The sequence below is a fragment of the Panthera onca genome, chromosome A3, assembly GCF_046562875.1.
Source record: "Panthera onca isolate mPanOnc1 chromosome A3, mPanOnc1 haplotype 2, whole genome shotgun sequence".
Taxonomy (NCBI): Eukaryota; Metazoa; Chordata; class Mammalia; order Carnivora; family Felidae; genus Panthera; species Panthera onca.
The window spans coordinates 11,523,862-11,551,561 of NC_138341.1; the positions used below are offsets into that span (position 1 = coordinate 11,523,862).

A 27,700-nucleotide genomic window follows, 5' to 3' on the forward strand; every position below is an offset into this window, starting at 1 on the left:
TATTTTGCTTAAACTCTTCCATGATAGAAGAAATAAGTAGTAAAAGAAAAAAAAAAAAAGATAGACAAATGTACCGGAAAGAAAAATCACAATTTCTTCACTGACCCTAGCAGCCACAAGGTACTTCTGTTCCTAACCTTCTATTCTGAAGCCCACGGCATTAACACATCACTCATACACATATTTCTATAATTAGAAAGCAAAGATTTTGTAAAACTATCCCCTGACAGCAATTAGTAACTACTTACTATTTAAGACACTGTGGGTTGTATAAAATAAAGTTAATTGTTCTAGCACTCAGTAAGTATGTACTGTGCATCTATTTCGTAGGCCCTGTGGAAAAACAGGAGCCAGGCTCAGAGAAATCACATTTAGTACAGGAGACAAGCTGGTGGGAAGGGGTTGAAATCTAGGAGTCATCCCCAACATCCCTGAATCTCACTGGGTCTACCTTTGAAATATATCCGTCTACCCAATTCCCACCACGTTCACCGTCACCGCTCAGTTCTAGGCCACATCACCCCTCTTGTACTGCAATGGTTCTAACTGGTCTCCGGATGAGGCAGAGAGTGCAGCAGTCAGCAGACACAAGGATTCCGTGGATTCTACCGCATTTGCCAATCCCCCTGCAGCTAGGATGAGTCGTGTTGCAGGCAACGGAATCTGAGCAGAGGTGACACGTTTCTTTTCTGAGCCAAGGCAACGCATAACCCACGTGCGTCATTATCCAGTCTCCCTTCTTCCCCAGCCGCGGCAGAGAGTGCTGGTCCCAGATGGCACCAATACAAGATGGCAGAGCTCCCGTGAGCCTGGATCCTACGTGACTTTGTGGTAGACAGCCCTCTGCAGTCTCTTACTGGATTGGGAGCACAAGGGAATATTAACCTTGGTTGTGTTAAGCCACTGTGATCCTGGGGCTAACCGGGTACTCCAGCATTACCCAGTCGCACAGTGATGTTTTAGAAACATAAATCTGATCACGTCACTCCTCTGCTCAAAACTATTTAACGGCTTCCTAATTTACGACAAATAAAATCCAGCCTTCAATGCCCTATGAAGCCCTATGATTTGTTCTTCACCCCACCCTATCTGTCTAACCCTACTTCCTTCCTTTTTCTACACTCCTGCTCCGCTCCAGGCAGACTGGCCTCCGTGTAGTCCGTCAGCGGACTTTCCACATGTGGGTTCCTCCGCTTGCGATGTTCTCCTCCAGGCATCCTCACGGCTGGTTCCTGAGGTTCACTCAGGACTCGGCACCGACGCTGCCTCATCAGAGAGGCCTCCTCTGGCCACTCTACGAAAGCCAGCACCTCCTGGTGCTCTCTCTGTCCTTACTCTGTGTTTGTTCTTCTCCATAACTGACACCTGTCTTTCCATCTGCTGGCTGCCTCCCTGTCATTTACATTCCTAGAGCCCCAAACCCAGAATGGTGGCTCGTACGGAACAGCTGCCCAATATGTTGAATGTACAAGTGGGCGAATGACAACATTTTATCTATTTATTTTTAATGTTTATTTTTGAGAGACAGAGAGAGACAGAGTGCGAGCAGGGAAGGTACAGAGAGGGAGGGAGACACAGAATCTGAAGCAGGCTCCAGGCTCTGAGCTGTCAGCACAGAGCCCGATGCAGGGCTTGAACTCGTGAACCACAAGATCACTGCCTGAGCCAAAGTTGGATACCTAACCGACTGAGCCACCCAGGCACCCCTCTCGGTTCCCATTAAATGGGAACACATTGCCAGAGAATCTTACTTCAAAGAAAAATATGAAAATGCAGATACCTGAGGAAAAAACATCATCCTTTCTCAAGCCTCCCCTCATCTGTCCTTCCAGAATCTGTTTAGAGTTCACACATCTGGAAGCGTCCCCTGACATCACCTCTTCTCCGGGTCATAAACCACTCGTAGGCGCTCTTAAAGCACTCTACGTTCATCCACATCGAAGAACATATCACACCACATTCACATCGTTGGGTTACTTTTACATCTCCTTGACTAAACAAGGAAATCCTTTCAGGGTAGAAACTGTGCTTTTTAAAATCTCCGTGTTTCCTGGCACCTAATTCAATGCTCCGCACATTGTAGACAGACAAAAAACAGCTGTTAGATTACTCAACTCTGATCAACACGGTAGCTGGGGCTGGGGGAGAGCCTTCAGAGGAGCAACGAAATGACATGTTCTCAATACGTCCCTAGAAACCTGTGGTCCAGAATGGGGCCAAAAGGCTCCGATTTACCGCGGCGTCCTGTTCCTGTGAGAGGGCCTTCGGAGACTAAAACTGCAAAAGGATATTTTAAAGGACTTGAACAACAACAAAAAAACCCGTGATCGGATGTGTGCCATCAGGACAATGCCACTTGTGGCAACTGGAAGCCACGCAGGAAGAGACACCGGGACATTAAACCCGTGGCGACCTTGAGCGTATGCACTGGATGCACACCCGGTGAACACACGGTGTACGTGTGCCTTGGGCCGGGTGCTGGCAGCACAGACAAAATTAGATCAGGTCCCTGCCCCCGGGTACGGTCAAGTCCAGTTTGAAACACAGAGAGACAAAAGACATCACAGAGCAGCACGGCTGTTACAAAACTGCAATAGGGCATCTAGGAGACGGTGCACAGGCCTCGGAAGGGGCGCTCCGGCCGACCGGAAGTGAGTCTTCCGAAGGCGGCCACTGCCAAGGCCGGCCTCTGCGGTGCGTAGGCGTGAAGACAGGCCACGCATCCCGAGGGGTCAGCAGGTCAAAGGGGCAAGTGGGGAACCCGGGAGTCGGCTGGCTCGGCTGGAATCCGGGGTGCACGCAGAGGTCTGCCGGGGAATGAGGAAGAGCCGGGCAGGCGGGGGGTACACGGAGGGGCCCACTCACCAGGCTGGCCGGACGGCTCTCTATCGCCGACTGGGGAGCTGAGGCAGAAGTCGACACAATCAGTGCTATCATTTTCAGGTAATGGCTTGATTCAAAATTCACCAAGACAACTCTCCTCATCTGCGCGTACCTGAAGGCCGATAAACCTTGCAGAGCAGAGACCGTTTGCTTTCTTTTTAAAATGAACACAGCGTGGTTTTGAAGATAAGGCTGGTGTTTAGGAAATGGCAGGTGACTCAAGAAAACCCAGTTGCTACTTCCAGTCAGCTAGAAAAATCAGCATCTGCATATACTGTTCACGTTGCTAATAGTAACTATATAAGATGATGGAAAAATCAAGGGCAAAATTCCTCACTTTTCTTTTTTTTAACATCACAGCAAATATGACAGATGGAAGAAAATCTCTGGCTGATAAAGGACAGACCTATAGCCTCTCTTTTCAGGTCCCCATTTAAAACCTCCTGTATTTTGAGGTGCCTGGGTGACTCTGTTGAGTGTCCGATTTCGGCTCAGGTCACCATCTTGTGGTTCGTGAGTTCAAGTCCCGCGTCGGGCTCTGTGCTGACGGTTCAGAGCCTGGAGCCTGCTTCTGATTCTGTGTCTCCCTTTCTCCCTGCCCCTCTCCCACTCGCTAGAGCTGGTCTTGGCACAGGGGATACAAAGGCAAATTAAGACACAATCTCTACCTCTGAAGAACATACATCGTACTGGGAAAGCCAAACACAAAATAAGCACTTCTAAAATGTAACAAGTATAAAACTAAGCATGGGGGGTGTATCAAGGAAAAAACCGTCGGTCTCGGCAAGGCAGGAAAGTCTTTACAAAGGAGGTAACATCTGAACCAGAACTTGAAGGATGAGCAAGAATTCACGTGGATGAAGCGGGTGGGGTAGATTTCAGGCAGAGACAGCAGCATAGGGACTTTAAAGAAAGGCTTTTATAAATGAGAATGTTCTGCGGCTGTGACTCTAGAACTCCTGGGGGATCGAATATCTTCCCCCCACAACCAGCGGCTCACTACCTCAAAGAATCTCAGGGAGGTGGATGGTGGGTACAGAGCACCAGCCAATAGTGAATCTGGGAAAGGAGGAAGAAGTGTTTTTGAAAACAAGTGGTCCCAGGACTTCGATGCTCCCCGGCTCCCCCACAACCCCATCCCCACAAAACACTAGACACTACCTCCTCTAGCGTCACTCCCGCACGAGACCTGGACGGTCACTGTTCGAGGGGTGAGGAAAAGCCCACGGTGGTGTCCACGGAGTGTCTGTGGGTGCTTGGGCACGAGACCGTCCTGCAGGGGAACAGATGCAGAGGAGGGCTGGGCTCCCCAGGGGGGCCACGGTGAGGAGCTTACACATTCTCGAGGCCAGTGAGCCGCACACAAAGCTCTTCTGAAGGGTATACCGGGGCAGAGAGTGTTAAGGGAATCAGTTTCTAAATCTTCACCTTCTCTAAACCCTCTGTCCTAAAACTGATCTGGAGAACACTCTGGAAGTCAGGATGTCAACCTTATTTCTCTTTCTCGACTCTCCTTTCACAGAGGCCTTCCTCCACTTACATAAGAAAGACATGCACCACATTTTTCCTGAATCTGACTCTCCCGCATGGACCTGGAATCTACAAAGTTCCAGACCACCAAACAAGGGACAGCTGAAAATCCTGGTGTGTGACAGGCCTCCGACAACTGGATAATGAATGTCTTTTCGCACACAGCACGGTTTCCCCTTCTTTTGCTTTCAACAAAATTTATGAAAGGTTTAATGGAGTTGTCAGTTGATAAAGCCTTAAAAATAATTTTTAACAACAGATTGACAAAGCTCCTTCCCCATCCACTGTGAACAAGGTTTTTAAATATTCCTATCTCTGAAAATGTAAAAGGGAAAGAGCTGATGTTGAAGGCAATCTCAATCTAGCCATAACTAGTGCTCATCAAAGGGCACATAAACTAATTAAGAAGCAATATTTAAAGCCCTAAGCATCTCATTAAGAGGTACATTTTAAATACACTTTTAATGCTATGATAAATTCTTATGGATCAAAAGTTAACACATTTATGTTGTTTTCATCAAATGTATGGCTGAAACAATAATACAGAAAAAAAGTTTTAAAAAAATCTCAGAGTGCTTTGGTCACAAGAAAAACTTTACATGTTAATTTCTCTCTCTATAATTCTTTTTGATGCAGAGAAAGGACTTGTAAGTATAAAGACGTATACTTTTAAGTATAAAAACACTGCATTGGCACAAAACAACTCAGTGTGTTTATTCACCAACTCCCAGACTCCTTCACTAAGAGACCTGAGCAGACTACTGTGAGATCTAGCAGTTTATGTCTCTGTCTCTAGGATGACCAAAGTCTTTTTTAATGTTTTTTTGTTTGTTTGTTTGTTTTGAGAGAAAGAAGGACAGTATGAGCCGGGGAGGGGCAGAGAGAGAAAAGAAGACACAGAATCTGAGGCAGGCTCCAGGCTCCGAGCTGTCAGCACAGGGCTGGATGCGGGGCTCAAACTCACAAACCGCCGAGCCTACCTGACCCGACTGAGCCACCCAGCACCCTTAAGATGACCAAAGTCTCTCTTAAGATTCTTTCCTGAGAAAGCTCAAAACTGCCAGTAGAATCTACTGTTTATTTCAGTCAAACCCAGAGATAGGCTGATAGGCCCCTGAACCCTTCTTGGAGCAGTGACTTTAGAAAGCTTGCCATTGTAAATCCTCTCTCTGCCGCTTTGAGATGTAAATCTGGAAGCTTCTCTTTAAAACACAGACATCCAAGGAGACATCCAAGGAGGTGGTCCATGCTCCCAACCCCGTGGCAGGGTGGGGGCACAGCGTCAGTGAGCCCCTGCCCCACCCTGCACACTCTCTTCCGTCATAAAGACACAAGGAGTTGTTTCCCTTCTGGGTACGCGTCAATTAGCAAAGAGAGAGCGGCCCAGTTCTAGAAACCAGCCCTTGAGGGCCTTTCCTTTAGCACACCCCAGCGTTTAGTCTCTTGCCTTTCATTTCAGAGAAGCTGAGCTCAATAAACACGGGCTGTCCTCCCTGCGGCAATAGTTACCGCCAAATGAAATCTGTCTTGGGGCGCCTGGGTGGCTCAGCTGGTTAAGCATCCGACTCCTGGTTTCGGCTCAGGTCATGATCTCATGGGTTCGTGGGTTCGGGCCCCGCGTCAGACCCCACGTCAGGCTCCGTGCTGAAGGTGTGGAGCCTATTTGGGAATCAATCTCCCTCCCTCCCTCTCTCTCTCTCTCTGCCCTTCCCCAACTCGCACCATCTCTCTCTCTCTCTCAAAATAAATAAATAAACTTAAAAAAAAAATCAGTCTTTATTGCCTTTACCTAGTGCCCTTTATTTCTTGTTGACAAAAGAAACAGTACAAGTCATTGGAAAAGAACACGACCTTTCTAACGCCAGAGATGTGCTTGTTCTTGTACTTTTTAAAGGGACCGTGGTAGTTATCAAATCGCTGTGTGATTTGTAGATGAGTCTGGACACAAACAGAGCTACCTGACAGTTTTACTTTAATGCCAACATTTAAAATATAGAAAATTACATCCTCCTTTGTACCCATTTAAAATTATGATTAAAAAAATCTTAGATAGCAAGTGCTAGGGTCTGAATGTTTGTGTCTCCTCAAAATTCAGATATTCAGATATTGAAATCCCATCCCCCAAAGGTGGGGCCTGGGGGGGAGGGGTGGTACTTCAGTCACAAGGGTGAAGCCCTGGTTAAAGGGATTAATTAGCGCCTTATAAAAGAGGCTCCAGAAACCATAAAAGACTCTTAAAAACTGAGAGTAAACTGAGGGTTGATGGGGGGTGGGAGGGGAGGGTGGGTGATGGGCATTGAAGGGGGCACCTGTTGGGATGAGCACTGGATGTTGTATGGAAACCAATCTGACAATACATTTCATATTTTAAAAAAAATAATAATAATAAAAATAAAAAGAGGCTCCAGAGAGCTCCCTGCCCCTTCACTATGCGAGGACACAGGAAGAAGGTGCCAACCGTGAGCCAGAAAGAGAGCTCTCACCAGAACTCGACCATGCCCGTGCCTTTATCTTGGACGCTATTTCCCTGAGGTGTGATTTTTAGACCACGCGCATTGAAATAACTGAGCGCTACTGCAAAAGTGAGAATCCCCGAGCCCTTGCTAGACTTACAACTCTCTCCGTGGAGTTAGGGAAGGCACTGGCACCGGTGGAAAGAAATCTTTCCTTTGCACAAGCTTCCCCAGGTTAATTCTAATGGCAAAGGAAGCGTGCGACCTCTTACTGTAAGCTCTGGGGACTTTAAACTTCTGAAGGACCCAATCAACTGGCTGATGGAGAATGTGGGATGGCTGGAGGTGGCTTCTGGGATGGCAGCTGAGGGACAGGAAGGAGGTCACTGCAAGAGTCCAGACAGGTGGGGAGAGTGGGGCAGGGGGAGACGAAAGAAGGTGGCAGTTCTGGATTTAGACGACATTTGTAACAGAACTAAGGGATACCAACACCCTGTCCTGGGCTAGGTGCCCAAGGATGTGCTTCCCCTGGTATATGTAGCCAGGTGCCTATCAGCTGACCCAGCAGCTTCCAAACCCTTTTTTCTAAGACCCAGAGTAAGAAACACACTACATACCAAAACTCATTGTCTGTATCTATACACGCATATATTAAAAGCAAACAAAAGTTTCCCGAAACAATACAACCCCTACTCTGGTGGGACGCATACTGACATTTGCTGATGTTAATCTACATACTAGTCTTTTTTGGTTTGATTGTTTTTAATACCGATCACAACACTTAATTACAGGCCGCACTAATGGGTCATAACTCAGTCTGTAAAACACCTGCAAATCCGCTCCAGCGCCAACAGGACGGTTTGCAGGGGCCAGCAAACACGGAGGCTACAAAGTATCAAAGTTGCCTAAGTTATATTGAACTGACTTCATTAAAGGAGAAATTACTTTATGTTTTACTGATGGCATAACATTAATTTCTGTGTGGACGCTGAATGCTGCACAGATGTTTTATTTCTAAGTCTGCTTTCCGTATTAGATTATGAGATCCATCAGAGCAGGGCCCATATCTTCTTCATTTTTTATTCCCAATGCTTAGATAGCATTTTAAGCACCGTTTTTAAGTTACAAATATAAAATATTATGACATAGTATCTTAAATATTATGCAACAGAAAATGAAAAATGAGAAGTCTTAACAATTTTGCTTTAATATAGTTAACCAGATATTCAACCACAAAAATAAGAAGGCATGTCTTGTCACATTCGGCTATATACTTCACAGAAAATCAATGTTATAACTTTGCCTTTTTGCTTTAACTATCAATTGCTTATATGATAAAAATGAATGATGCAGGACACAGAGGCCACTTTATCTCTGCCTTTTGCCTTGTAAAATAACCACAGAAATATTATTCTTCGGCAAGTGTGAATAGCCCTATCTTTTTTACTATTCACGTTCAGTGGTGACATAAGCTTCTCCATTCCTAAGTTTTTCAATAGCTTGAAGGTCACTTTTATCTTAATAGGGAAAGACGTGAAGAATGCTAGAAATGAGATGAGACATTACCGCAATCGGTAACGAATGCTACCGTCCACCCCTGTTGTGCGTATACAGGTTTTAGCAAGCTCTGAAAGCACACGTTCACACTTTCATTTAAAAACCTTTTCCTATCATGTAATTATTAAGATCACTTTACATAGAGCCACTAAATGTATATCAAAACCAAATGTAAATTTGAAAATCCAGATCTTAATCCAACACTTACAACTACGCAGGGTCATTTAAAACCAAAACTGTGGCTAGAGTTTTCAAATTGGACCCAAAAGAAATCAATGGGTATTTTTTGTTGTTGTTTTGTTTTGTTTTTACCTTCTAGGTAAGAATAAAATAGAGCGATAAATAAAAGCAGAGGGGAACCGACTAATACCGCGTACCTACTTGCACCCAGATCTTTATAAGGGTTATTTTATTTAATCCTCACAATAGCTACACGTGAACATGTTCCAGATATCGTGGGCATCTTCCTGATATCCACTCGAAAGCACGTGTACCAAGAGCTGACCGTGCAGTCTGCAAAGGACCCACTCAGTGCTGCTCTGGGGAGACTTCAGGTAGATCATTCAGGGGACCCCACCCCTCTCACCACAGTGATTATTAGTGCAGGTAAATCCAGATCAAAGCCAGTCAGGACCTGGCATACCAGGGCGACAGGGGTTGGTTCCGGGGGTGATCTTACCAGCGTAAACTTAAAATTTCTGTGTGGTGTCTGTGGGGAGCTTGCTCACTCGATCTGCCTGGATGTAAATTAGGAAACAGCGTAGCCCCAATTACTTCCAGCCATCACACTGAAGCAAAGAACCTTACGATGAAGCTAACACCGTAAGACAGCGGGGGAAAAGACATGGAAAGAAATTGGCTCCTTGATGACCACTCACTGCTGGGTCAGACGACCCTGAAGTCAGCCCCACCTCTGTACCTTTCAGTTCATCAGCCAGTAAATTTTCTGGTCAATTAAGCCAGTTTAATTGGATTTTTTACTTGTGTCTAAAAACATTAAAAAATTAATCTGTATATATATAGTAGTGATTATTGTTCTCCATTATACAGTGAGGAAAACTCGGAAGATAGAGTAATTTTCCGAAGGCCCAGCCAGAGGGCAACTCAGGAAATCTGACTATAAACTTGCCTCTTTCTCCATCACCACGCTACCATCAAAAGAACTTAAGATGCGTCTAAGATCCATCAACACATCAACATTCAATTCAACATGTTGAGAAGCCACATTATTAACGTATGACACTTTTCAAATTCCTGGGTCAGTGGTGATTTAAACTTGCTTTTCTCTGTTCTCCTCCTGAGAATTTTTGACATCCGCTGATCAGTGGCATCAATGTCTCACAGTCTTTAGACAGAGACGTGGCATTAAATATCCCTCATCAGACCAGGTATACTGGACAAAAACTGGTTATGCTCTGATTAAGGAACTCTGCTAGGTGATTCAGTGAAGACAAAGAAAAATAAGGTTATATAGTATGTGGAATTTCCTCACAGGATGTTTAGAAAAATGCGCTACAAAAACAAATACATACAGCACATATGCCAATACTACAATAATGATCACAAGTCAGGTGAGTCTGGTGTTGATGCCTTACCCTGGTCCGTCACCATCACCCAAAAGACACTGCAATGACTATCAACAAAACCAAAAGGCAACTTACTGAATGGGAGAAGATATCTGTATATGATTTATCTGATAAGGGGTTAATATCGAAAGTATATGAAGAAGTCAGACAATTAAACACCAAAAAACCACAGATAATCTCATTAAAAAACAGGCAGAGCACCTGAACAGACATTTCTCCAAAGAACATATACAGATGGCCAACAGACACATGAAAAGATGCTTATTAGTAATCATCAGGAAAATGAAAAACAAAACCACATGAGATACCACCTTATGCCTGTCAGAATGGCTAGTATCAAAGAGACAATAAATAACAAGCGTCCAAGAAGATGTGAAGAAAAGGAAACCCTCATGTACAACTGATGGAAATGTAAACTGGTGAAGCCACTGTGGAAAACAGCATGGAGGTTCCTCAAAAAATTAAAAATAGAGATACCATATGATCCAGCAATTCTACTGCTATTCACCCAAGAAAAACAAAAACATTAATTTGAAAGGATATATGTACCCCTATGTTCGCTGCAGCACTATCTACAATAGCCAAGATATGGAAGCAACCCCAGTGCCCACTGATAGATGAATGGACAAAGATGTGTTATATACACCCAACAGAATATTACTCAGCCATAAAAAAGAATGAGGTCTTGCCATTTGTGACAACATGGATGGACCCAGAGGGTGCTATGCTGTGTGAAAAAAAATCAGAGAAAAACAAATTACCATATGGAATCTAAAAAACAAAACAAACAACACTGAAACAGACCCATAAATACAGAGAACTGGAAGTTGCTGGGGGGTGGGGGGTGGGGGGTGGGGCAGGTATTAGGCAAAATAGGTAAAAGGGATCAAGAGCTACAAACTTCCAGGTATGAAATATGTAAGTCATGGGGATGAAAAGTACAGCACAAGAAATACAGTCAATAATAATGCAGCAACTCTGTATGGTGACAGATGGTAACTATACTTACCGTGGTGAGCACTGTTATCATGTACAAAATGGCCGAATCATTGTGTTACACACCTGAAACTAACAGAACATGGTATGTCGACTATACTTCAATTTAAAAAAAGGAAAAAAGATGCTGCATGGTTTCACATTGGAGTTTCCCTGTCCCCAGGCTGCTGCCATAGGTTCCTTCTCCAATCGTCACCAAACTGATCTTTCTTTTTTGTTAAGTTTATTATTTAGAGAGAGAGAGCGCGCGTGCGCACGTGTGCATGTGTGAGCCAAGCGGGGGGACGGGCAGAGAGAGAGGAGACAGAGAGTCCCAAGCAGGCTCCGAGCTGCCAGAGCAGAGCTTGAGGTGGGGCTCAATCTCACCGTTTGTGAGATCGTGACCTGAGCCAAAATCGAGTTGGACCCTGAGCCACCCAGGTGTCCCCAAAGTGATCTTTCTAAAGTGAGAATCTAACAGCATCACTACCCAGCTTAAAATTTATGTCTGATCCATGACCAGGACAAAATATAAACTCTTTAGTCAGGTATGTGAGAGTTTTCATTACCAGGCCCTGCCTTATCACTATAGCCTCATTCTTACCCTTTCATTCGTACCATATTTCTTGTAGTTTACTGAAGGTACTAGGTTTCTGGGTTTTTTGTTTGTTTGTTTATGCCTTTATGACAACTACTATATCTGTCTGGAGTGTTCCTCCCCTTCTAAGCTTTCCCTCCATGGTACTCATGACAAAATATCCTCATTTATTAAGACTCGACTCGAAGACTCTTCTTCTCTGGGGCCTTTCCTGGCTATACCCCAGCCCTACTGACCATGTCTACCTTGCTTCTTCCACATCACGAATCACATATATCAAATCATCAATCACGAACCTATCACAAATGTATCCGTTGACCATCTTTCTCTGTGAAGAGTACCTCCAGCTGTCAAGTAGACAAAAACAACCAGTATCCCGAGGTGGGCGTAATGACACCGGATCTTCCCACCGGTACCAAGGCTCAGAAAAAGCAGTAGGCAATAGCTCAGAAGAGGGGGTGTGGCTTTTTATTCCAAATTCCTTTGCTGCACAGGCTGGGGAAAGTATTCATAGAAGAGCGATTAGGAGGTAAATCCGTTTACACGTTTAAGCAGTACTAAAATGAGAGAACGGAGTTTACAGGATGAACAAAGAATGGAGAAGTCAAGAGAAGCCACGGCACTGAGGAATTACAACCGCACAAGACACGGTTCGGAACTGGGGAGTCGGCCGGGGAAGAGCATTTCAGTAGGGACGGTATTTTCAGACTTCTCCACTGCTTTATTTTCATGGTAAAACATGCTCTGGCATTTGCGGCACATGATTCTGAGGTGGCTTCTTTATTCCCGTGTCATCCCCACGACTTCCACCCGCTGCGGATTCAGAGCCTGCGGCCTTCCCTGCCCTGCAAGGGGCGTGCCTTCCTTCTTGTACTTCCTAACGGGGAGGCCTGCAGGGGCCCCAGAAACACATTCTTCCAGCTCCGTGTCCCGCCAGACTCGTCTTCGGGAGCAGGGGCACCATCATTTATGATTGGACTGGCCAATTTTCAATCTCTGTCACTAATTATTACTTTAGCCAATTTGAAATAATTTTCCCAGCACAAACAGAATGCGTTTTCAGTTTGCCAGTCAGGCCAATAATTATGATCGCCCCAGATGGGCTTCCTGCAGCCAAATTTTTCAGGCAAGGGAGATAACAGAAAGCGAGATTTTGGGAGCAGGCCTCTATGTAAATCCTGACTTTGCCACTTTTAGCTCACAAGACACTGGGAGCTGTTATTCAACTTCCCTGAGCCTTCATTTTCTTTTCTGTAAAAACGGTGATAAAGCATTTACTTCCCAGGGCTGGCTGGACAATTCACAGAGGAACATTACAATCAACATTGTCTTCTTTCTCTTCTGGCATCTGTTTGGAAGGCTGGATGTGAAGAGGTAAGTGAAGGCAACTGGTCCACCCATACCACTACTCGGCCCGGAGGATTATGGGTAGACTTTTGGAAGGGAATATCAGTTCCCCTTATTGTTGGGGGGGTGACGAGGACACTGACTGATGTTTAAGGGCCAACTTTTAGACTTCTGCATGTCCCAATATCCACGGCAAATGCACGTCCACAATCCTCCTTTGAGGAAGCAGCCAAAAGGAGCCTGTTAAAAATAGGTCATCTGCTTGGCTTCATAATCTGAGCACAGCTGATGGCACCAGAGACTAGCACTGTGGCCAAAGGAAGCCATAGAGGTTGGACGGTGAGACAATTAAAAAGGATCGGGCCAGGGGCAATTTTCATATGCACGGTGTGGGGGGTTCACACCTCCAACTCATGACTTGTGAGTTGTTCACTGAGAAGTTTCCTTCACTCACATCCTCAGTGGACACAGTATTCTTACTATCATGCCCCATAAACTGAAGTGATCAGACTTGGGGCCCGGGGGGGGGGGGTCCTTACAGCCTGAAAGAAACCAACTATCACAGAATTCTAAAGCAGAGCTCACTGTACATCTGCCGTAGCAAAGAACACGTGGGACTGTCCTTCCTTAGGTCCCTGAGCTAGCGCTCAATGCTAACTCCATGCACTACACGGCTCCGTTCTGAGCCACACACGTGTTTACAAATAAGATGTACCAGGCCACCTGGGTGCCTCAGTCAGTTGAGCGCTGACCTTGGCTCGGGTCATGATCTCATAGTTTGTGAGTTCAAGCCCTGCATCAGGCTCTGTGCTGACAGCTCGGAGTCTGGAGCCTGCTTCAGATTCTGTGTCTCCCTCTCTCTCTCCCCCTCCCCAGCTTGTGCTCTGTCTCTGTGTCTCTCTCTCAAAAATAAACAAACATTTAAAAAAATACAAAATAAACAACAAATAAGACGTACGGAGCCCGAGCATGAGGAAAGCGGAGGCTGATCTCCTCCTGCCAGTTTATGCTTCCAAATGTTTTACACGTGGAGCCATTTCCAGGTCACTGCCCTGACAAAGGCACCTCAGTTTTATATTTTAGTGACTGTCCCCTAGCTGCCCACTACCCTGCACAGACGATGTTATCAGTTTAAATTAAGTAAGTGAAAATAAATTTGTAAAACAGAGCTACAGTTTTTGTATAAACAGCATGTTCAGAACAAGGTTTCAGAATATGACAGACTTAAAGTCAACTCCTGGTTCTGTCACTCAGATGCTAGCAGTTTAGGTTAAGTCCCCTAGCTTCTCTGAGCCTGTTGTATGCACCATGAAAGAGGGGCGGCATCGTCTACCGCACCTGGTGGTTACGGAGAGCGGGTGAACTACACTAGGCACCAGCACCTGGACAACCGGGCACCCAGCCGCTACCTCTCTCCCCTCCTTCCGCGGTCCTTCCCCAGGCTGTGGCCCTTCACAGGCGTCCACTGGCTTAACTTCATCTCCACGTCACGTTCAAAATCACTGGTCTTTAGGGGACTCTTCATAACAGAGGCCCATTTGGACCAAACTCTCCAACTTACTAAAGTTAGACTTTTTATGCGTTTGTGAGCCTACAAAATAATGATGTCCTGGACCTCACTTATTTCAGCTCCAGTGACCTTCCTTCTCAGTTCCTAAAGCAGAACTGTGTCATGCGATCACCATCAAGTCTGCAATCGGAAGACCTGGGCGTGAAAATGGGATTGGACCCTTAGTCCTATTTAAAACTCAGGACGGTGATCCTCCAGGAATCTGACCTTCCCACTGGAGATTGTAATATCTGCTCCATCACCACCCCTCTAAGAGATCTGGGACTGTAAGATGACCTAACGTACGGGGAAATTATTACACTCAAAAATCCACGTTCATTTTCACGCTGCCTTGAATCCCTTGCTCTGTTTTTACCAATGTTTGCCTTGTCTTCCTAGGTCGTTAAGGCCACTGAAAGTGGGGATCACATCCCACATTTCCTTAGGGTTTCCTGCGATGGACCAGCACAGGGCTAACAACAAAAGCAGCAGCAGCAGCAGCATTAGCAACAGTAGCCAACATTAACTTTAATATTTACTGTGCCCAAGCATGGTTCAAATCACTACACTGGTATGAAGTCATTTAGGTAAGGAACCCTAATATTTGAATTTCATCATACAGAAACTGAACTGAAAAGGAAAAAAATTCTAGTATATGTTTTATGAACATATAAACCTTATTAAGGATAAAAATAGGCATCTGGCAAGAGGAGGGTCAACCGTAGGGTCAAAGCCAAGGCTCCAGAGTGGGGGTAGGTGTGTCCAAAACATGCAGATTCTAGGGATGGGAGACTTATTAACATTTCGGGAGCTCATCATCAGGGTTACAATGAAAAACTGGGAGAGGCACTTATTAAAATGCTAGGAGGTGGGCAGCGATCGGACGACATTTCCCTGTTTTTCCCCACTCTCCTATATGATTACTGCTTCGTACCTTCTCTTGTCTCAAGTCTCCACAGTCCTGGGGTGCCTGGGCATTCAGTCAGTTAAGCATCCGACTCTTGATTTTGGCTCAGGTCACGATCTCACAATTTGTGGGTTCGAGCCCCACATCGGACCCCGCAATGACAGTGAAGAGCCTGCCTGGGATTCTCTCTCTCTCTGCCCCTCTCGTGTACTCGCTCTCTCAAAATAAATAAACTTAAAAAAAAAAAATCTCCACAGTCCCTACTTTATACTCATACCGAGTTTTCTTTCTTTGCCTCTTCGCTGAGAAAACAGAAGCAGCGAGAAGCTAATAACTTCCATCTCCTATCACATCTGTGTCCATCGGTTCTGCCTCCCTCCTGCTATCATGGGAAGCAGACAGGGATCTTGGCCAAGGCCAACCATTCCATCTGGCCTCTAGGGCCTGTCCAGTCTCACTAATTACAACAGAAATTAGTACCATTTTTTTTCATTCATTACTATGTCTTTTCCATTAATGAATAGAAAAAAAACTGTTATATTAAAAAAAATCTTAAGTCTGCCGGTCAGTGTTGGTTCTTCCTCATCCTCAAGTCCTAATGTTGGAGTGCCCCGCACTCTTTTTTTCTTCTCCACCTACTTGCTCCCGTGGGAATTTTACCCAGCCACCTGGCTTTGACTCCTCTCTATATGCTGACAATTCTGAAATGTATTTCTGCGGCCCAGACTTTTCTGTTGACCTCCAGATTCATACTGACAACTTCCTGTCAACAGCCTGACTTGAATAAGAACCACATGGTCTTCTCAATAGATGCAGGGAAAGCATTTGACAAACTACAGCATCCTTTCTTGATTAAAATCCTCAAGAAAGTAGGGACAGAAGGAACGTAACTCAAGATCATAAAAGCCGTATGTGAAAGACCCACAGCTAATATCATCCTTAATGGGGAAAAACTGAGAGCTTTCCCCCTAAGGTTGGGAACACGACAGGGATGTCCCACTCTTGTTCAACATCGTGTTGAAGTCCTAGCCAAGGCAATCAGACAACAAAAAGAAATAAAAGGCATCCAAAACACTAAGGAAGAAGTCAAACTTCCGCTTTTTGCAGGCGACACGATACTCTACATGGAAAACCGAAAAGATTCCACCAAAAAACTGCTAGACGTGATACTTGAATTCAACAAAGTCGCAGGATATAAAATCAACATACAGAAATTAGTGGCATTTCCATACACCAATAATGAAGCAGCAGAAAGAGAAATCAAGGAATCGAACCCATTTACAACTGCACCGAAAACCATAAAATACCTAGGAATAAACCTAACAGGAGAGGTAAAAGATGTCTATGCTGAAAAACTATAGAAAGTTATGAAAGAAACTGCAGAAGACACAAAGAAATGGAAAAGCATTCCATGCTCATGGATCAGAAGAACAAATATTATTAAAATGTCACTACTACCCAAAGCAATCTACACATTCAATGCAATCCCTATCAAAATAACACCAGCATTCCCCACAGGGCTAGATCAAAGGATCCTAAAATTAGCATGGAGCCTCCCGTTCCTCTCCTCTCTCATCCCCCTTCAGCCACAATGGCCTCCTTGCTCCTCCTCCAGCACATTCCCTGTCAGGACTTTTCACTTCCCCGTCCATCTTACTTTTGCTAACCAAAGAACTTGTTGCCGCCTTACTTCCTTAAGATGTTTGCTTGAATGTTACTTTCTCAGTGAGGTCCTCTTTAACCTTCTTATTTAAATTGCTGCCATCCTGCCCTCCTGAGTCCTTTCCAGGTTTATTTTTCACTTGTACTGATTGCCATCTCACATGTCTGAACTTAATCATCCTTCTTTATTGTCTGGTTTCCATTTGTCCCTAACGAACGGTCCCTAAAGTCCCAGGTGCCTGTCTATTCTGTTCAGTGCTATATAGCCAGCAATGAGAACAATTCCTTATATGCAGTAGGCGCTGATAATGACTTTCCATTGCTGTGTAAAAAATTACCCAATTTTAGAAGCTTATTTATTATCTCATAGTCTCTATAAATCATGAGTCTGAGTGTGGCTCTGGATCCAGGTCTCTCATGAAGTTACGATCAAACCATTGGCCAAGACTGTGGTTTCACGTGATGATAAGGCTGGGTGGCAGGAGGAGATCCACTTCTATGCTTACTCATGTGGTAACAGTAGCTGTGGTCTCTTGTCAAATGGAGCTCTTCACAACATGGCAGCCACATCCCCCAAGAGTAAGTGACCAAGAAGGAAACCACAGTCTTTCCGTAACTGAATTTTATACATGGCATCCCATCATTTTTGCTGTATTCTGTTCATTAGAGGAAGATCAATAAATCCAGCCCATACTCTAGGAGAGGGGATTACACAGGGGATTAAATACTGGGAGGTAGGGATCATTAAGGGCCATCTTACAAGCTGTCTTCCCAAGCACTCGATAAATATTTGTTCAATGAATGAACAAATTAACCAATGATGTACACTTGAAAAAAAGAAGATCCTAAGCCAAATGGGAAAATCAGACTGACTTCTCTAGGAACTTATGGATTTTTTACTCTTAATAAATGGGAAAAGGGCAGGTAGGACAAATAATCAACTTTGGAAGTATAAACAGCATGTAAAACCTTTACCAGAGGAGACTTTCTTTAGAGTCTTGTGATAAAAGGTCATTTTTCTCAGGACTATCTGTATTTTATTTATATATGAGTAAATTGTGTTATGTTATATCAAGTTTCAAAAACCATATTCTCTATCCTTCAAGTATTCTCTGTTCCCATTGATTCTGTGCCTTTGACAGTCATAATGGGAAAAGAAAAACAATTCCTTTTTAAATTTCTTCTTCTATGCTTATCTCCCAAGCTCCTGGTTTTTTTTTTTGTTTTTTTGTCAAGATAGGATATGCTTATCGGACTAAACCCTCACCCTTGAAAAGAGAAGGAAATAGTTCCTTAAAAGCAAAAACATTCAGGAGGAGGAACGGAAAGATAATGTTCACAATGACAGTAATATGCACAGACAGGCTAGCTGAAAGTCACATGGGAGAGATATGCTCTGCACATTTGAAAATCTGGAAACAATCGTCACTATTGGGCATCATTAACAAACATATGCCTGAAACAGAAGGCCTTCAATAAATGTTGGTTGTGTCTTCCTTTCTACACAGAGCATTTATTAAATGCTTCAACAGTACTTTTTACATTAAATTATCATTCATCTGTTACACATGCATACATTTGCGCCAATCAGCCACGAGCTTCTCAAGGGCAGTCTTTTGTTTACAGCATCTAGAACAATGGCAATGAAAAAGCGCTCACTTAAACATTTCCTCAATGTATCTGGTATGAAAAAAACTCAATCAGTTCAGAATTAAAGGAGTCAAATGATGACTATACCATAACCAGAGATCAATGGGAAAAATACTTATTACGAAATTAAAAAAAAAAAAAAAGAGTTAACATTTAGTCATCTTGTAACACTGAGTAAACATTTTATAATACTTTCACAGTCGAGCTTAGTATGATTATAAAATAGCAACAGTGAACACCGTAAAATTTGGGGAGGGGACTGACACATAAGTATAACCTATGACCTTTGACAAAGGAGCAGAGGAACTATAACGGGACGAAAGTCTTGTCAACAAATGGTGCCGGAACTGGACATCCACATGCAAAAAAGTGCATCTAGACCCAGATCTTACATCCTACACAAAAATTAACTCAAAATGGACCACAGACCCACCCATAAAACATAAAGCTATAAAACTCCTAAAAGATTACAAAAGAAAAAAAATCTAGATAGCCTTGGATATGGCTGAGAATATGGCTGTGAGTTTTTCAAGAGTACCAAAGGCAAAATGCATGAAAAAAATAATTGATAGCCTGCCTTCATTAAAATTAAAAACTTCTGTTCTGCAAGACAATGTGAAGAGAATGAGAAAAGAGTCACAGAGTAGGAAACATATTTGTAGTAGTCATATTTGGTAAGGGACAGTTCTACAAAATACACAAGGAATTCTTAAAACAATTAAAAAATATTGATTAAAAAATGGGCCAAAAGATCTTAACAGATACCTGGCCAAAGAAGATATAAAGATAGCAAATAAGTACATAAAAAGATGCTTCACATCATGAATCTTCAGGGAACCACAAGTTAAAAGAACAGTGAGATAGCCCTACGCACCCACCAGAATTGTGAGAATGACTTAAAATACGGAACAGTGACAACATCAAATGTTGGGTGAAGGTGTGGAGCAGTAGGAAAGCTCACCTGTCGCTGGTGGGAATGCAGAATGGTGCAGCTGCCTGGGAAGACAGTTGGGCAGTTTCTTACAAAAGTAAACATACTCCTACCATATAATCCAGTGACTGCTCTCCTTGGTATTTACCAAAAAGAGTTGAAAACTTACGTCCACATAAAAACCTGCACATGAATGTTTATAGCAGCTTGCTTCAAAACCACCAAAACCTGGAGGAGACCAAGATGTCCTTTAACAGGCGAATGGATATATAAACTGTGATACATCCAGACAATGGAATACTGTTCAGGACAAAGAAGAAATAAACTATCAAGTCATGAAAAGTCAGGGAGGAAACTTAAATGCGTATGACCACGTTTAAGAAGCCGATCTGAAAAGATCACATAGTGTGCAATTCCAACTCTGTAACATTCTGGAAAAGGCAAAACTATGGAGACAACAGAATGATGTAGTTGCCAGGGATTGAGAGTAGAGGGTGAATAGGCAAAGCACAGATAACTTTTAGGTCAATGAAAATATTCTGTATATTATAATGATGAGTAGATGGGTACACTGTCCACACCCATACAATAAACAACGCCATGAGTGAGACCTAAGGCAGACTATGGACTTTGGGTGATGATGATGTGTCAATGTAGGCTCATCAGCTGTAACAAAAATGTACCTTCTGCTGAGGGATGTTGATAATGGGGGAGGCTGTGCATGGACGGGGGCAAGTGGCATATGAAAAATCTCTGTACCTTCCTCTCAACTTTGCTGTGAACCTAAAACTGCTCTTAAAAAAAAAAGTCTTTTTTTAATTTTTTAAACTTTTTTTTTTAATGTTTATTTATTTTTGAGAGACAGAGAGAGATTGAGAAAACAGGGAAAGGCAGATAAGGGAGACACAGAAACCGAAGCAGGTTCCAGGCTCTGAGCTGTCAGCACAGAGCCCAATGCAGGGCTCAAACCCACAAACCGTGAGATCATGACCTAAGCTGAATTTGGACAATTAACCAACTCAGCCACCCAGGCGCCCCCCTGAAAAACCAAAGTCTTAAAAAACATAGGAGTATGCCACTTTCCACCTAGAAACAGGAGCTTCAGAAATGCAGTCAGTGCTTCCTAAGACAAATGTGGGTCAAATATCCTTTCAATTTTAAAAATCTTAACAACAGGGGAGCCTGGCTGGTGCCAGTCAGTGAAGCTCGTGACTCCTGATCTCAGGGTTGTGAGTTCGAGCCCCACAGTGCGTGTAGATTTTACTTAAAATCTGTTTTAAAAATTATAATAAAAAGATCTTCATTTAATATTCCAATAATTATACATAAAAATCCCTGTGGTTCTTTCTCTCTCTCTATATATGAATAAATATATACATATATGCATACATATACACACATCAGAAATTAGAAACAGATACGTGTGGTTTATTTAGCTTTAAAATGTTATATATTGAATAAACTAAAATCCATTTACTTACAGATAAAAATAGATTTCAGCTTTGAGTTAAATATTTTTTTCATTTTACCAGTTTGGTTTTAACTTCAGTTTTTTGTTTTGTTTTGTTTTATTTTTTTTGTAATCTCTATACCCAATGTGGGGCTCAAACTCACAACCCCAAGATCAAGAGCTGCACGCTCTTCTGACTGAGCCTGTCAGGCACCCCTAACTCCAGTCCTTTTTTAAAACCTTATTATAAAGCCTATAAGGTCTCTGAGCCCTTAGTGTATGTATAGGTATAGGCAGGCACAATTATGGTTCCCAAAGAGGTCTACACCCTAATCCTTGGGATCTGTGAGTATGCTCCTTAGATGGCAAAGAGACTGTGCATATGTGACTAACAATACGGGCCTAGAGATGGGAAGACCATCCTCCATTATCCACACAGGCTCCAATCTCATCACATAGATCCTTAAATGTGAGAACCTTTCCTGGCGTTGGTCAAGACAGGAAGATGGGAAGACAGAAGGGTCAGAGACAGGCTACTGCTGCTGGCTTTGAAGATGGGGACAAGGAGCCCTGAGCCAGGGAAAGAGGGCAGACAGCCTCCAGTTATGCATAGGAGAGGGCAAAGAAATGGATTCTCCCCAGAAGCCTCCGGAGACCTTGGTTTCTGTCCACTTCTATCTTAGCCCTGTGAAACCTTTGCCTGGCTTCTACCCTACGGAAGTGTCAGGCAATAAATTTGTATTGTTTAGGCCACTAGGCTCCTGGTAATTAGTTACAACAGTGCTAGGAAACTAGACACAGAGAAACCTTCTCTTTTTCTTTTTTTTTTCTTTTTCTTTTTTTTTAAGAGGAACACATAAACCGTTGAGGACAAGATGAATTGATGTAAAGTTTTGGGTGATATGAGGCATAACTTATTCTATTACCCAAAGAGCAGTCATGAGAAGGGCAGGTGGCTCTACTCCTCAGTAGTTACAGAAAGGAGGGATCAAGAAAGCAGACGTGGAGCCCATATGAGAGAGTAACAAATAAATGGGCCCAGTAAAGGAACAGGTTGCCTCCGAACATAGCGAGTGGGCCCTGCCACATGGAGTAAAGACGATCGTTGGCTGAAGACCTCTAACATGCAGTAGGTAAGACTAGGAATGGCATTCTGGCTCAGCTACTAACTTGCTTCTGACCTTGAACAAAGTACTTAACCACTGACCTTCAGTTACTCATTTCTAAACTGAGATTGAAGGCTTCGTTGCAGGGCTTTCACCATTAGTAGAGATAAGGTGAAATGTCAAGCCAGCACCTGGAACCGATGGTAAACAACCAATGGTGGCTATTATGACCATTATTGTGTAGCGGGGACAGTGATTTCTGGAGATGGGAGAGAACGGCTCAGGTCTTAGAATTTATTATTATTTAGCTGGACATCCATTTGGGTATGTGTGGGAGGAAGAGTTTTCTCTTGCTCTGGAGTGCCTACCTTAGCTATAAAGCAGAAAGTTCCCTTTGGACGCCAAGAAAGTAAATGGTGCTTCCAATCTTTCACTTCTCAAGACAGGAGGAGTGACACCTGGAGGGTGTCACAGGATGACACAGGGAGAAGAAACTGATGACAGGTGGCTAGTCCTTTTCTTTCCTTTTTGAGACCTGCCTGGCAGCGGGGAGACTACATTTTTCTTCTGCTCTTCTCCTTCCAGTGGTAAACACTTGTGGGTCAGGCCCAGACTCTGGTTCCCAAGAAGCATTATCCATCCGACACATTCTTGTGACTAATGAGTATCTGAAATGTAACTCGTTGGAACTGATACGTGCTTTAATTTAAGTACACCCTAGATTTCAAAGACTATTAAAAAAAAAAGAATCAGTGTCTCATTACTATTTTTATACTGATTCCATGTTGAAATGATAATATGTGGGACAATTTCACCTATTTTGTTTCACTTTTTAAAATTTAGCTACTTGAAAACTTCAAATTCCACACGTGGCTCACATCATATTTCTATTGGGCAGCCCTGATCTAGAGGCCTCTTCTCTGGGCCCCACAAATAAAACTCAAGTTGGGAGACTGCCCTTCTGAGAGAGCGTATAAGTTCTGCAGCCCTAGGGTGTGCCCGGCAGAGCCGTCTGAAGGCCATCTGAAGGTCTGGCACAGGGAGCGACACGTGGAACCCCGATGTGGAGGGTCGAGCCACGTCTGTCACTCCCAATTTGACCAAAAACAAAGCTGTGATTTCCAACCACCTGATCTATCTCTTAACTGATCATAACTTGAGAAGAAAGGATGTTATTTATTGTTCTTTCCCCATCAAACCCCCAAAACATGAAATATTTCTGTTCTCATGAAGTAGCACAGACATAAACTCCGGGTACACATACCCAGGAAAGGTAGTGTAAAGGTAGTGGTCCTCTTTAGGTCTAAAGGGGCACAGGCTTCAAAAACATCTCCATTGATTTCAGCGGAGGGTGGTTTTTGACCAAAATGAAACGTGGGCATGAATGGCAAACTCCCCCAGGAAACTGGTTTCTGAGACACGTGGGACTCTGCTGCAAAATGGCAGCAGCAGCCGTGGTGGGATTCGACTGAGAGGAACGCAGGGCCTAAATGATGCAGCAGGAAGCAGGAAGGCAGGGTGGCTACCAACAGGGACATGCAAAGTAAATCCATCTCAGAGAGGAGGCAGTACGGATGGATGGATTTTCCTTCCCACCTGGTGAACGTATGCCACGGTCAACTCCAGATAGGCGACTTTGTCAACCCATCTTCTTGCTTGACTTCACCTGGCATCCTGGCAAAGCTAAATCCAGAGGGGTTCCCGTGTCTACTCTCCTTCCCCCCGTGTCACCGAGCCACTTCTGTGCTGTCCAGCATTCTAGGAAGGTGTGTCTGGATTGAACTGAAACCAGGCCTCTAGAACCATGTTTTGCTTGGCTGTTTCATGGCTGGTTAAGTTGCATGGCTATGGAGCTGATGCTGATATGATTTTATTTTTTTCTATTTTTAAAATGAGATGCATGAAGAACTGTAGGTGGGATTAATATAACTTCAGATGTGCTGAAGAAGCTCCACTACTCCAGTGAAAGAAAGTGTATTTTGCTGAAGGAACCTGCGATTACCCAAACACCTAAGTCAGACCTCTTTGGCTACGACAGCAGAAACCAGGGAAAATCATCCGTGGGCCTTACCTTTGTGAACTTATGAATTTTGTATTTTGATGTAACTGAACTCTAAAAGGGCAAGAGGCTTTGATTTTGGGGAGGTCAATTTTTCCTCTGGGAATTTAAATTGCGACTATTTTACAGTTGCTGACCTGTACTACTTGGCGTATTTTCTATTCTCACTTAAACTCCTTGTTTCATTTCTGATGAGTTTTAATTATCAGTCCAGTCGGGCAAAATCTGAGAGGAAATAATGCCTGAATCTGGTGTTTTGTCTACAGGGGGTCAGAAGAGTGTGCTCCTCTGATCTATTTCAGAGCCTTCTGGAAGCAAAGGCCACTAAGGGTGTCAGGAAGACATAGCATGAAACTCGTCTGTGTGAGGGGAATGGCCTCATGAAGTGGGAACACCAGGACCAGGTTCTAAAAGAAGTCGGACTCCTTTCTCCCCTTGTTGGCAACAGCTTTTGTGATTAAGCCTAATCAGGTAAGGGAACAAAAAGCCCACTGCCCGTTCCCCATCCTCCCCCGACGGGGAGAAAACTTCACTCCAAACAACGGACAGGAAACTACAGGAGGAATGCTTGTGGAATCTCTCTCCCTCTCCCACCATAATCTCCCTCACAGGAGAGGAGCTGACTGGAAGCCGTGGGGAGTGTGGCTGCCCCCTGGCTGCGGCTTGCCCGTCCACAGAATGACCTTCTGGAGCAGCTCTAAGGAGTCAAGTTTCACGCAGGTGTAAACGTGACAGAGAGGCCATTGGGCCGCAGGCCCAGGCCACACTCTCCAATGCCAGCTGTTCCAACAATAGCTATTAACACTTACTGATTGTGGATATTTTTGCTTTCAGCTTTCTGAACCCTAAAGTGGGTGTTAGTGAAGTAGAGGAACATATTTAGGCATCACCCTCAAACGCTGCAGCAAAGAGACCTCAGAAAAATCACCTTTTCTCTGGCCTGGGAACACAGTTGAGGGTCTCTTAGGAGACGCCCCCTCATCCAAGCCCTGTCTCCTTTTGGATACATCTCTCGGTCACCTCCCAGAGAACTCCCTGCTGAGCTTGAGTAACAACAAAAGATGATGTGCTAATCAAAAAAATTAGAGACTAAACTGTGAAGAAAGAAAACCGATAGTGCACAATTCACAAGTTCAAAGGGAGGTAGAATGGCATTTCTAGGCACACGTTCCATTCGCATTTTCAAATTATTTACAGAATCTCCACATCTGGACACTGATAAGAAATTAATCTCTTTTAAGGAACTGAAAATTTAAGGCAATCCTTTATGCATTTATCAGAACAAATCTTCATTATTCTTACTTATATCATAAATATTTAGGAAGCTGAAATGATCTCTCACATACGTATCAAAGACAGTTGTAGTTTTAAAAACAATAACCTATTGGGGCGCCTGGGTGGCTTGGTCGGTTGAGCGTCCGACTTCGGCTCAGGTCATGATCTCACAGTCCGTGAGTTCGAGCCCCGCGTCGGGCTCTGTGCTGACAGCTCAGAGCCTGGAGCCTGTTTCGGATTCTGTGTCTCCCTCTCTCTCTGCTCCTCCCCTGTTCATGCTCTGTCTCTCTCTGTCTCAAAAATAAATAAACGTTAAAAAAAAATAAAATAAAATAAAAAAAAACCAAAACAATAACCTATGACAGTGGTTCTCAAAGTGTGGGTCACAAACCACAAGGCTCTTTCAAGGAGTCTGCTGAGTCAAAATTATTTTTAGGACTCTAAGACATTATTTATCATTTTTTACTGTATTGACATTTATAGGTTGGTAAAAAAGCAATGGTGGACAAAACTGTGGGGTCTTAGCACAAATCAAGGGAGTGGCACCAGACTGGACTAAGAGTCACTGTGCTCTTTGCTGGCAAAGTTTCACTTAAGAGTGTTATTCTGCTTCTTCTTTTTTAATACATTTATTTATTTTTATTTATTTATTTAAATTCAAGTTAGTTAACATACAGGGTAGTATTGGTTTCAGGAGGAGAACCCAGTGATTCATCACCTACATAGAACACCCAGTGCTCATCCCAGCAAGTGTCCTCCTAATGCCCATCACCTATTTAGCCCATCTCCCCCGCCCCACTCACCTCCCCTCATCAACTCTGTTTGTTCTCCGTATTTAAGAGTTTCTTATGGTTTGTCTCCCTCTCTGTTTTTATCTTATTGTTTTCTTCCCTTCCCCTATGTTCATCTGTTTTTTTCTTTTTTTTTTTTTAATGTTTATATTTATTTTTGAGACAGAGAGAGAGCATGAGTGGGGGAGGAGCAGAGAGACAGGGAGACACAGAATCCAAGCAGGCTCCAGGCTACAAGCTGTCAGCACAGAGCCCAACACGGGACTCGAACTCACGAAGCATGAGACCATGACTTGAGCCGAAGTCAGACGCTTAACTGACTGAATTACCCAGGCACCCCACATCTGTTTTGTTTCTTAAATTCCACATACAAGAATGTTCTTGATGAAGGAGTAAAAATTACTAATATTATTAAGGCTCAAACATTGAGTGCACGGGTTTTTAATATTCTGGGTGAACTGACATATATACACAAAGCATTTCACTGTATACCAAAGCATAAAAAGGAAAAAGCATTTGTGTGATGGTTTGATTTATGAACTGAAGTAGTTTCTTTTTGCGTACATGATCATTTTTGCTTAAAAGAACAACTAATAGAAAACTCTGGTTGTTCAGACTTGGATATTTCGCAGACGTTTTCTCCAAAGTGAACAAAATGAGCCCGTCACTTCAAGGAAAACGATTCATACTATTTGTTGCCACTGATAAAATTTGAGCTGTCAAGCAAAAAATTAGAATTTTGGAAAACTCGTATCCACCACTGTGAGACTGACAGCTTTCCGATACTTAAAGACTCATCTGCTAAGAGGAGTGTTCATATTAGTACATGTGACTGTCGATACTGCATAATGCAATTTATCAACATCTGGTTGATCTGCATAACTCAACGGATCACGATTTTCCAAAGGCCTAACCCGTTATATTACAAACCACACATGGGTAAAAGATACACCCAGAGTGCAACATAGACCAGTGGTTTTAATGTAACAGAGTACAAAGGGTTCAACGATACGGTTTTAGATTCTACACTGCAATTGGCCTTTAAAAAATCTACCACTTGTGGAGTTTCAGTGTAGGATCAAAGGAGAGCACGCCAACTCATAGGCTATGAAAGCACTCCTCCCTTTCCAACCTCGCATCTGTGTGAGGCTGGGTTTTCTTCTTTTACTTCAACCCAAACAACAAAAACTGAAGGCACAAACATGAGAATCTATCTGTGTTCTCTTAAGTGAGACATGTAAATATAAAATAACGTTAGTCTTTCATTAATCTTTTTTCTTTTGGAAGCAGTTATTTTCCATTAACATATGCTATTCATGTCAACCCATGTAATGGGTCTATTATTGGTAGTTATAAGCGAATTAAATAAATATTTCTAAAATTTCTTCATT

The 27,700-nt window shown here is 43.4% G+C and overlaps 1 protein-coding gene and 1 long non-coding RNA gene across 4 annotated transcripts in view; one reads left to right on the forward strand and one right to left on the reverse strand.

The window, feature by feature from the left end:
* NBAS (NBAS subunit of NRZ tethering complex) overlaps window positions 1–27,700 on the reverse strand; it is a 329,610-nt gene that overhangs the window by 58,303 nt on the left and 243,607 nt on the right. The gene's annotated exons all lie outside the window — the stretch shown is intronic.
* On the forward strand, window positions 2,685–4,584 carry LOC132689271 (uncharacterized). Its single transcript, XR_009614946.3, has 3 exons — window positions 2,685–2,805; window positions 2,944–3,096; window positions 4,406–4,584. It is a non-coding gene; the product is annotated as an uncharacterized LOC132689271 (long non-coding RNA).